An 11,629-nucleotide genomic window follows, 5' to 3' on the forward strand; every position below is an offset into this window, starting at 1 on the left:
TACAAGTAAAAGGTCTAAATTTGTGTGTGTGTGTGTGTGTGTGTGTGTGTGTGTGTGTGTGTCTTTTTGAGACAGGGTTTCCCTTTGCATTTCAGGTTGGACTTGAGTTTACTTTGTAGACCAGGCTGGCCTCAACTAGCAGCGATCCTCCTGCTGCAGCCTCCAGAATGCTGGGATGATGGGCACATGCCACCACACTCAGCCTCAAGATCTGATATTTTGTTCTTAACACGCTGAATAATTTTTGAAAGGTCTCTTAGTATAGAGATGTCCCTATACCACTTTTTTTTTAGTTAATGATCAATAGTTTTATTTTTTGGTTTTTTGAGACAGGGTCTCACTATGTAGTTCAAATTGGCCTTGAACTCACTAGTAGCCCAGACTGGCCTCATACTTGCAGCAATCCTCCTGCCTCAGCCTCCCAAGGACTGGGATTACAGGTGCACCACCATGCCCAGCCTTTAGTAGAAGATTTATTTATGCAAGAAAACAGTCATCATTGCCAGACTTAATATGAGATATTAAATAGCAGTTCCAATTTTCATTGCTGGATAAGCTTTTCCCTCCTATCCCTATTCATTTGAAAACATAATTTCAGAAGATGAGGGGCCCAAGTCCAAACAGAATTCCTATCACTGAGTTTTTAGGAGTGGGTCTGAAACTGGGATAGACATTAGCTGATCTCGCCTAGGTCCAATGAGTCAAAGCAGGATCTTTGATGAACCCTCAGCAACTGGGGTCGTTGAATTGAAGCAAATACTCTCGTTTAAACCGGGCTCTTACGGCCAAGCGCTTGGCTTGCTCCTTCTGGGTTTCCGGAGATAAGCGATATTCGGCTGGGTAGAAGGTAGGGGAAAGAGTGGCCCAGTGCGGAGGCTCATACTTTGGGAATGCCATCTTGCCCCCCCCCCACCAACTCTCCCTATACCACTTTTGAAGTCTCTGGAATAAAGTATGATATTGGTTTTGATTTTTTTTTGCGGGGGTACCGGGGATCGAACTCGGGTCCTTGCGCTTGGGAGTCAGGCCACCGAACCACTGAGCTAAATCCCTGGCCCTAAAGTATGATACTGGACTACTATTGACAAGTTCCCAATAATCACATGCTAACTTCCCAGTAATTGTGGCCAAATGTGGGAAGAGTTTCATACCTGGAGCAAAGTTTGCGTGTAACGCTGTTCTGACTATTATCCATGGGCACCCAAATCAGGGTTAGCCCCAGTCCCACTTCTAGCTGAGCTTCAGACTCACCTTCCGTTAAATAAGTTCTCTGGCACTTTCTGCATAGCTCAGATTGACCTGTCATCGCTGCTGAGTTCCAAGCTGAATGCTATTGACAGAACGTCAGGCTTATGATTATATATGAAGGGCAACACATTATGTCAATGCACTTAAGTCTTTTCTGTGTCTGGTCTGAAGTTTAGAGTTACGTTTATTTTTTAATCTGGTTGACTCTTAGCAAATAAAGCAAGATAATTTAAAAAGAAAAAAAGATACACATATTAAATTTAGTTTATACACTGAATAGGATTTTTATGCTCCTACCCAGTAGCTTCATAGTAAGAATACAATAAGAAGCCATAGAAAGACTAAAGTGGGAGACAAATGGCATCAATCTTGTTTTCTATCCTTCTTTGTTAGAAACCATTTTAAGAATAAACTTTTAACTTTAAAATAGTTTGAAATTTACAGGAAAAAATTGCAAAGATCTTACCTAATTCCATTCAAAATAGTTCAAAATCAGTTGCAAAGCCACCTTTTAATTTTTTGGGGGGTTGGTTGGTGGGATTGGTTTACTTTTTGCTTTTTGAAATCATGTACCTTTAATGTTACTTCACTAGTCAAGAAATAAACTTCCAAGATTTGTGTAAGGAGATACCACTGCCATATCTCATGATTTAGGATAATAAAAACTATGTGTTGTTAGAATAAGAACTCAGAGGCATGACCTCTGGCCTCCTTAAGTCAATATCACAGAGTTTAAAGCTGCCCTCTGGGAAAATATTTTAGGGCCTGACAAACATTCAGCTTCATTTACGATACAGCTTGTTATTAATATACATACCCAAGTGACTGGCAATTTCTCTTTAGTATTTAATGAGAGTGAACCTGGAGTCCACTGAAGCTCGTTTTCAAACCTAGAAAAAGGAAAGAGCCACATCTTGCAGAATTGAGCAGTATTTGAGAGGCTAGGAAGGGCACTAACTGGCAGGTGATTTGTGGTAGACTAGAAGCTTGTTGCCTGATAGCCCAAAGAAGAGAAGGCATAAACTCAAAACAAGTTGAATGTGACTGTCTCTTTGCCACTTAAACTCAATGCCTTTAGTATATAAAGCTTCTTAAGAGTAGAGGTTTTAATTCTACACATAAACTGTTCCTGACACATAGTTAGCATTCAAGGATTTGGTGACTGGTTGATTTTGAAAAAATGTGATTTGTGCTGTTCGTGAAAAGTAAGAAGAGAAACATTAGGATGATGAAATTCGTAATTGGTTCTAGTCAAGGCTCTCCAGAGAAACAGCACAATTATATATATACACACACAGACCCCCCCACATATATAAGAGCATGTAAAAACACATATAATATATATGTATACACACATATGTCTGTGAATGAATTTAGTAAGAGAATTGGCTCATGCAATTATGGAGGCTGAGAAATTCTTTCACCTGATGTCTGCAAGCTGGAGAACCAGGAAAACCAGGGATGCAATATAGCCTGAGGCTGAAGACCTGAGAACTTGGAGGTCTGGGTTGGGGATGGAATAAAAGTCTGAGTTCAAAGGCATAAGGACCAGGATCTAATGGCCTAGTGTTGTAGAAGACAGATGTTCTAGTCCAAGCAGAGAGATTGGAAAAAATTCACCTCTGCATTTCTGCTCTATTCAGATCATCAAAGGATTATTAGTGAGGGTGATCTTCTTTACTTGGTCCACTGATTCAAATACTAATGTCTTCTGGAAACATTCCTAGAAACACACTCAGAAATAATTTTTTTCCTGATATCTGAGCATCCTTTAGCCCAGTTAGACTGAGCTGCAAACTTTACCATCATAAGTATCCTAGTTTTTACATTTGTGGGTTCTTCAAGAAAAATACACACATGGTTGAAGAAGCAAAAAACAAACAAAAAAACAAAAAAAAAAACAACTCAGTAGCCCCTCCATAAAACATGAGAAACCATTTCTGATTGGAATCTAGAGTATTCAAATGCTGAGTATACTATGAAATTGAGATTGGCCAGTGGATAAGGGTGGGGGTGGGGTTGGAGATAGAAAGGCTTGCCCATGAGGACAATGGAGTGATCAATTATCTTATGAAGGATTTTCATTACCTAGGATAGGTAATATGTAATGAGGGATGGTCTTTGATGTGAAAATATGCTTCTCGTTGGAGGATCCTGAACTTTTAGGTCTTTGCAAACTATGTTTTGCAAAACATGTATGTTGATGTTTTGTGTACTAAAAATATTCTTTGGGGTCAGTAAGTAGAATTACAGAATATTTTTCAGTTTCTGGGCAGTCACCAAGCCTAAAGAAAATACTAAAAATAATAGGTTCTCTTTAAATAATGAATATTTGATAGTAATGATATTTAATATTTCTTGAGTAGTTAAATGCCATGAGATTTGAAGAGATAAACCACTATGTACTTGATGGGCAGGAAGAGTATAGTGGAAGTGGAAGCTGAATGATTCCTTAGAAACTGAGAAGTTTTGGGTAAATTTAGGAGCAGGAATAACCTTCCTTTGCACTTGCCTCGTCATATAGGAAAAGGATGAACAAAGATTACAAGATGAAAATAATCACTGATGGGTTCATAGGGTAGTAACTAAACCAGTTTAACTACAATATGCAATCCTAGTGGGGAATAATGACAGAAAAATCAAATATTCAAAACAAATTAAGGGAATCCTTAAAGGACCAACCAAAGCTTTTCCTGTATGGGGTAGGGAAAAGAACCTGGGGCTGATTTTGAGCTCTCCTCTATTCACTAGATGTGGAATACTAGGTAAGCTTTCAAACCCTTTTCTCTGCTATCACTTCCTCACACTTAACTTGTCACATTTTTGTAAATACTATGGCATCAGTAGTGCTTGGATAACACGCCACTCACTGAGTTATTGGTTAAAATTGGTAGTGTGTATGATTTTAGGAAGTGACAAATCACTATACAGGCATTTTATGAGTAAAGCGTTGCATTAAATGACTAGCCACGAAGCAGTTTTGAGGGTGTGAAATATGGGTGAAGAAAAAATAGATGGGAAGGAGTATGATAGCAGTGAATAAGCACTGACATTGGAGGATCTAGTTTCTTAGACAGCTGAGCACTGAGGAGAAGTGATAGATTTACAAGCCAGAAGATGGTAGCATGAAGTGTCAACCGGGCTGGTTGAAGTAAAGTGATCAAATGATGGGAAGTGAATGGACGGGGAGGGCAAATACCTTGAGGAAGGGACAAATGAGAGTCACTTTATGCTCTGAGAAGGTAAGGATCAAGTCTGAAATCCCAGTGAATCTGAACAGTATGAGGATGTCATCTGCAAAGTTAGTCATGACGGAGAATAATGATGGAAAAGACACAGAGTCTAGTGAATTCAAAGAAAATCCATAATTTAAATTATTTACATCATAGGAGCATTCAACAAAGATTTTGAAGGCTAGCACCAAAATTTTAAATATTAGGAGAAAAAAATGAGGTATATTCTAAAGAAAAAATTTTTTTCAGTATCGGGGACTGAACATATTGCCTTTATACAGATCTCCATCCCCAGCCTTTTTAGTCTTTGTTTTGAGATAGAGTCATGTTGTCCAGACTTGTCTTGAATTTGCAGTTTTCCTGCCTCAGCTTCCCAGAGTACTGATATTACAGACATGTATCACCACACCTGGCTCAGATTCTGAAATTTTGAATATAATAAGAAAGGGCCAATTTTTCTTAAGAGTTAAAGAGAAAAAATAAAAATATAAAAAGGAAAAGGAAATAGCCGGTACATCTAGCTGTCTACATATTAAAGGAAGAAAATAGAACATTAATAGTGAGCTAATGATCTGAAGGCCCCAGAAATCAATCATTTTCTCTATTAAGTAGACATGAGAAGAGCAATCAAAGACTTAGTCTTTACTGAAAACAGTGTATTTATTTCCTGCTGTTCAACGGCCACCTCAGATGCTACCCCTTCAAGCTTTTATAGTGTGAAGGGGACATGTAGAGATGCCTAGCTAATTACCCCCTTACCATCTTTAATAAAGACTAAATATATGCTGTGGTGCTTTTTCAAGAAAGACAGTCTCACCTAAAAGAAGTGAAAAATGAAATAACGTCAGAAAATGAGGAATCTACTTGACATTTGTTTTGTGGCTGTTGTAAATAAGGAACTGTGCAAGAGGAATTTACAATAATAAAGTAGAAGTTTTACAACATATCATAGGCAAAAATGGACTGACTGTAGGAGATGGAAGCAGGGAAGAGTAGAAACAAGTTTTAGAATTGAGAAGCTGTATCAGGGGAGTTTTAGACCTCAAATAGCTAGTGTGACTAAGAGAAAGAAGTTGGTTCAGAGGTTTCTGAAGATCACAGATATTTCCCAGCAAAGGATATCCTGAGAGACCAACCTCTCTACACACAAAGGCACACAAATGTCAGTTTCAATATCTACAAGATAACATCTCATGGTACATTCAGCCCTCACCCTCACCCATGGACTGATCAGGTCACAGTTCTGGAAACTTGACTTTTAGGGTTATTTGGGGAAGTGGAGAAAAGAGAAGATTCTTCATAGGCTGTAGAAACCCAAACAACTCAACCACTAGAACAGCTCTCACTGTCTGTAACAGAATAACAGCCTGGGGGATTTGAATATTTAACATTTTACAGTTTCTTTTTTCAGTAAGTTGAATATGATGCTGTTATTAACCTTCTAAAAGATCTTGAAGTGTCTCCTGAAATTATCAAAAAAAGAAGCAAATTTTTGTTTCCTGTTTTTCAATGGCCACCTCAACTGCTACCTGATATTTAGACATGTATGCAGTAAACAGCAGTAGACATAGCTGATTATGCCTGAGTATTCTTTCTACACTACTTCATTGTCAAACAGCTACACATTATGGGGAAAGTAAGCCAGTCTAGCTTTCCTGAAGTAGATCCTGACTAGCGGATGCCAACCCAAGTCACACAGTCACAGGTCCCCACACTCAGTCACAGACAGAGAATTCTTCATGGAATCAAGGTGCAAGCCAGCTTACTACAGGGAATTCCTCTGGCCAGAGAGATTGGCCCAGGCTCACCAGATGTGAGTTGTCCACTTAGAAGGAAGCCTAAGACTTGAGTTGATGCTTGGAGAAAGAAATTCGATCACTTATTTTCTACTCTCTTACTCCACCCTCTCATTATGATTACTGGTAGATGTTTTGTAATCCCAAGGTTAACTAACCCTGGAATAAATTTGCCACAATAGAAAAAAAAATTAGAGAAACAAAACTTCTCCTTGATGAGTGCCATATAACTGCTGGAACTTTTGCCTTCAAGTTCCACAACTAGGAAACTCTCGAGCTCTTAAGTCAATTATTACCTTTTATTAGTTTAGAATGGTTAATAATATATCATTACTGAGATACCTTTCTGGGTTACATTTATCCTTACTTACTAAATATTTTATTTTTTCCACTTACCTTCATCTTAATACATGCTGCCTTTACGTTCCCTTGCAGATTTTGAGCTCCTTAAGAGCAAGGAATATACATATTTGCCTTTTACATATTTCCATGTTTCATCTAGATTTCAAAATACTTCTTTTACTGTACCACAAAGCTTAATCAATATTTGTACAATGGATTAACCAAACTTGTGAACTTGTGCATTTGATCTCATTAGCACCATGAGGTAGTTAACATGCGCTAATGATTGTACAGCTATTGAATATGGAGGAATCATTGTTTTATTGTTTGATTTTGTTTGTTTGCATGCTTCTTTTTTTCCCTGGTTATTGGAAATATTGAAACACTGAATTTTGTTTTATTTTTTTTCACCATAGACCACAGAAATTCCTAACGTCATGACAGGTCATCTAAAGTTCTGAAGATTAGCAGAAAATATACATTGTTATCAGTTCTGTAACTTTAGTCAAAGCTGAGTATTTTGAGATTTTAGTTAGCTAATGCAGCCTTATCTTGGGTAGAGGAGGGGTTTGCAATAGTATTTGGCTACATTGAAGCTAGGCAATGGACAAAAGAAATCTACTTTGTTTTTAATTTAACTCAGGACACTTACTACATTTACTCTTGATATGTCTGATTATATTTATCTTATATTTCATATATATCAACTTTCTAGATTTGATTCTTGACTTTGGCAGAATATTTTACTTCTCTTAGTCTCAGTTTTCTTATGTATAACATGAGAAAATATATTAATCTAATACTGCCATAAGGTTTACACGTGTTAATGAAATCAAAGTACTTAGATTAATTCTAGATATAATAAATACCTTTAATATTGTTCTGTTATCACTGCTATGACCATTAAAGTGGGGAAATAATTATGTATTTTGTGTAAAATTACTTTTATTTTTTTACTCTGAGGTATAATAAAACATTTTCTGTTTTGTAGTCAAAACAAATCTTTTCATGTGCCTAGCATGAATATAGTCTGGCTGGTTTCTTTTCCAGTTGCACGCTCATACAAAAAATATGTATATGTACATATGATAAATTAAAAAGTGACCTGTTATAGAAGTGATTATGTTAATGTTATCAAAAGTAAGATAATCTATATATAAAATGCTTTTAAAATAAGGTGAACACAGCCTTTAAGATGAATTTAATAAGTGAAATAAGTTTTTAAAAATCAGATTTTTGTTTTAATTCACTGTTTAACAAAATTAATTTCATATTATATAACTACTTTTTATTAAATTTATATAGAGATAATTGTGTGCTCACAGGCCATTGTGAGAAGTGATACAGAAAGATCCCTTGTGTATGATGTTTAATTCTCCCAAAGGTAACATTATTCATTTGTGAGCATAGTATATGCATATGGATATGTAAATGTATGTATGTGAGGTTTTTTACAATTTTACCATTTATTTTTGTAGTCGATGCTGTTCAATTCCAATACCACACCTCTCTCCTGCATTACTGACTTTCTGAACTAAAAATCAGTTTAAAAAAAGAACAAACTACGTAAATAAACCTATGAATCAACCACCCTTATACCACATGCTATTTTCACTGGGAGCATATAACGAACTGGGTTGATCATATACTTCTGATGGGAAGTTCCCCTGGCAGCCCTCACTAACAGACACATTGGTCTGCATTTTGTGATTTACATAGATTTCTTGCATCCCCACATACATTTATCTGTCTAAAATAGGAGTGAGAATATAAGGTCTGATTCATGTATTCATTTCACATTCAATTGTCATTTATTTGAATTACAAGGGATCTATTCATTATTATTAAAATCAGACTAGAGATTTGCCATCTGGCTTAGGCACTCCAATATCTAATTTCACCTTTTATATACAATGTTTAGCCCATGCTTATCAGATATATGTGACTCAAAAATCTGTTTATGAAAAATATTAAAATAGTATACACATTGTGTTTTATTTTGTTTTAAATATGACATTTAAATATTATTTTAAATATAAAATGCTGGAATGAAATATTGCTTAAAATAAATATGGTATCTATATTCTTAATAGCCTCCAAGAGGAAAATTATAGTCAGAAAAGCCAATCAACCAGTAAGTACATTGGCTAAGATGTAACTAATAACAGCAAATTGAAAACTTATGACAACAAAAAGGAAATGTAGCAAGATCAACTCAGAAGGTTCACTGTACATCCTTTAAATAATCTCAGCACTGAGAGGGTAGATAGACAATCAGAAACTACTTTGGATAAACTTGCCTTAGCTGTGTTCTCTTCCCAGTCATTGGCTCTGTCAGCAGATCAGGTCTCTAGAGGTTTTCTCACCAGGAAATGGAAATAAGCCTATCATTTGTAAGAGATTAAATATTGATTACAATTTTATATTTATTTTGTATTAAAATCTATATGTAAGTGCTTCATTACTGAGTTTAATTTCTGTATGATTGTTCAGTTAGACAATACCATCATAGGATTCTCTTCTATTATAAATATAAAAAAATTAATGCTGTACCATATAAAATGACTTTCTCACAGAAATTGAGATTTAGCTCTAACAACAAAATGAATGTTGGTAAGTGAATGGCCAACGTGATGGAATATGGGAGGCAAAATAACTGAAAGGCAGATGACTGTGTGTGTTAGAACCAAACTGCAGGAATTTCTGGCTCTGCTGCTAGACAAGTAAAATGTTGAAATTCTCTAGACCTCAGCTTTGCTATTTGCAAAAATGACGATAAAAACAGGATCCAGGATCTAGGCTTATAGGATTGTTGTGAGGGTTAAAATATATCTATTTGCTTAAAGATCCCCCAAATATAACTGCTCAGTAAATGGGAGTTGTTACTCAACAACATACTTTTTCAATATTAATCTCAACTTTTATTCTGAATACCCTATTACAAAAATTATACTGAAAATAAATGGCATTTACAGTTGTCAAAACAGAAATCTAAGAGATCTTCCAATAATACTCTGCAGTCATTTAAAATTAGCTGATTATGCCTTTAGAATCACTACTTCTTTATCATAAGACTTAACAGAAATCTGACTGTCTGTGTATACTACAATTACAGTGAAACACATAAAGCTTGCTGGGTAAAGTGAGGGTTTTCTTTTCATAAATGTTGATAAAGAACAATGATCAGAAATTTCCAAATGTAAAGTTCTGCAAGTACATAGTAGGTTGAATATAGAGACAAGGTTGAGACAAAATGGGTACGTAGGCTGTTGGCCTTGTATGATATTTCATTTCCTTTTATTTCTTCAGTCATCATTTCTCTGCTTGACATTTCCCAGCACCTTGCCATCAGTTATTGTTTATTTATCATACACCATATTTAATACAAAGTATGACATTGTATTGATCAGCCCATTATGTCTTTCCAGCTCATCTTTCTATTCTGTTCTGATGGCTTTACACATTAGCTCTTTTGAATGATGTAGTAATTTGATGTAGTCTCCTGGTACACACACAACTTCTTAAGAATATATCAGGCACTTCAGTAAGCTGCTTTATTTCTATCTGCATAAACAATACTAGATTTTTGCATATGGCCATAAACCATTCCTTCTTACTCTCCTTTGCAAGCTTTTTTACTTTGCCTGTATCTTTCATATTTTCTTTATGATTCTAACTTAGTTCTTATTTGATTACTAATCTTAGTTAATCTTAGTTGTCTGCTTAGATGATCTTTTCTTCAGTAGCTCCAATTATAAGCTATTTACTAAATTATTTCAAAACTCTAAACCCCCAGGCTATATCTCTACATCGAATATATCTAACTGGCCTTATGATATCTCCATTATGGTATTCATTATGTTTACATGGAAGTAATCATCTCTCTAAACCCGCTAGTACTGCAAAGAATGACACCTGTGCATTATCCTTAATTCCTCACTCCACTTCCTTCTTCCTTCTCTCTGTTAATCAGTCACCATTCCTGATGCATGTGTCTTATAAATAATTCTCTAGTTGGCTCTTTTCTCTCCATCTCTATTCCTGGCCACCAGCATCTCTTACTTAGGTATTGCCGATCTTCTTAAGTAGTTTTCTTCTATTCAAAATATTCTTCAGGATGTTATCAAAGCAATCTTTCTTATGAGAAAATCTAAGTAAGTCATTTTTCTTTGCAAAACTCTTTGATAGCCTCTTACCCTGAAAATAGAATTGAAACACATTACTGTGACTCTTGAGGCCCTTCTCAACATAGCATCATTCCAGAAGTCAACTTATTTAATGACAAAACATAAGTTTCAAAAAAAACTATACACCTAGATTTCATTCTTAACTATCCATCCATCCATCCATCCATCTTTCTATTGTTGAAGTGGGTGCCCCAAATAGTTTTTGTCTTTGTGGACACATCAATGAATAATAAAACCTGCCCTGTTGGAGCTTTTATTCTAGAGGCATAAGACGAAGAGCAAGAGAGCAAGTATAGTACACCAGATGACAATGAAGTGCTCTAGGGTAGTGGCTGTGATGAGATTAATATGCATATATAGTGGTATTCAAGAGATGGGACGAAGACAGTAGGCTTCCACTTAGAAGAGTGTGGAAGAGCCTTTTCTTTTCACTAGGATCATCTTGGAATTGAAATTTTCTGGGACCCTTTATGTTTACAAATTTTATTTGTCTTATTACTTAAAAAGGTGGGCTAGTTGCTATACAGAGACTTCAAAGAAACAAGAGTGTAAGTTTAGAGGCAGCTAAGAGGTTGTTAGCAGATATCCACAGAAGGGACAAAACTAAAATTGTAATGGTTAGGAGTGTTCTCACTCTGAGCATATTTTAATGTAGTAGAGTCCATATGTCTTCTTGATAGATTTAAGGACAAGAAGATGACACATGTTAAGAATTACCTTAAGGGGGCCAGGGATATAGCTCAGTGGTTCGGTGGCCTGCCTTGCAAGTGCAAGGACCTGAGTTCGATCCACGGTACCACACACACAAAAAAGAATTACCTTA

The 11,629-nt window shown here is 35.9% G+C and overlaps 1 pseudogene; it reads right to left on the reverse strand.

Annotated features, from left to right (window-relative positions):
• Positions 1–508: 508 nt before the first annotated feature.
• Positions 509–897, reverse strand: LOC104856572 (annotated as a pseudogene).
• Positions 898–11,629: the final 10,732 nt, after the last annotated feature.

This window comes from Fukomys damarensis, unplaced genomic scaffold, assembly GCF_012274545.1.
Source record: "Fukomys damarensis isolate Sample0158 unplaced genomic scaffold, DMR_v1.0_HiC HiC_scaffold_16, whole genome shotgun sequence".
In the NCBI taxonomy this organism is placed as follows: domain Eukaryota; kingdom Metazoa; phylum Chordata; class Mammalia; order Rodentia; family Bathyergidae; genus Fukomys; species Fukomys damarensis.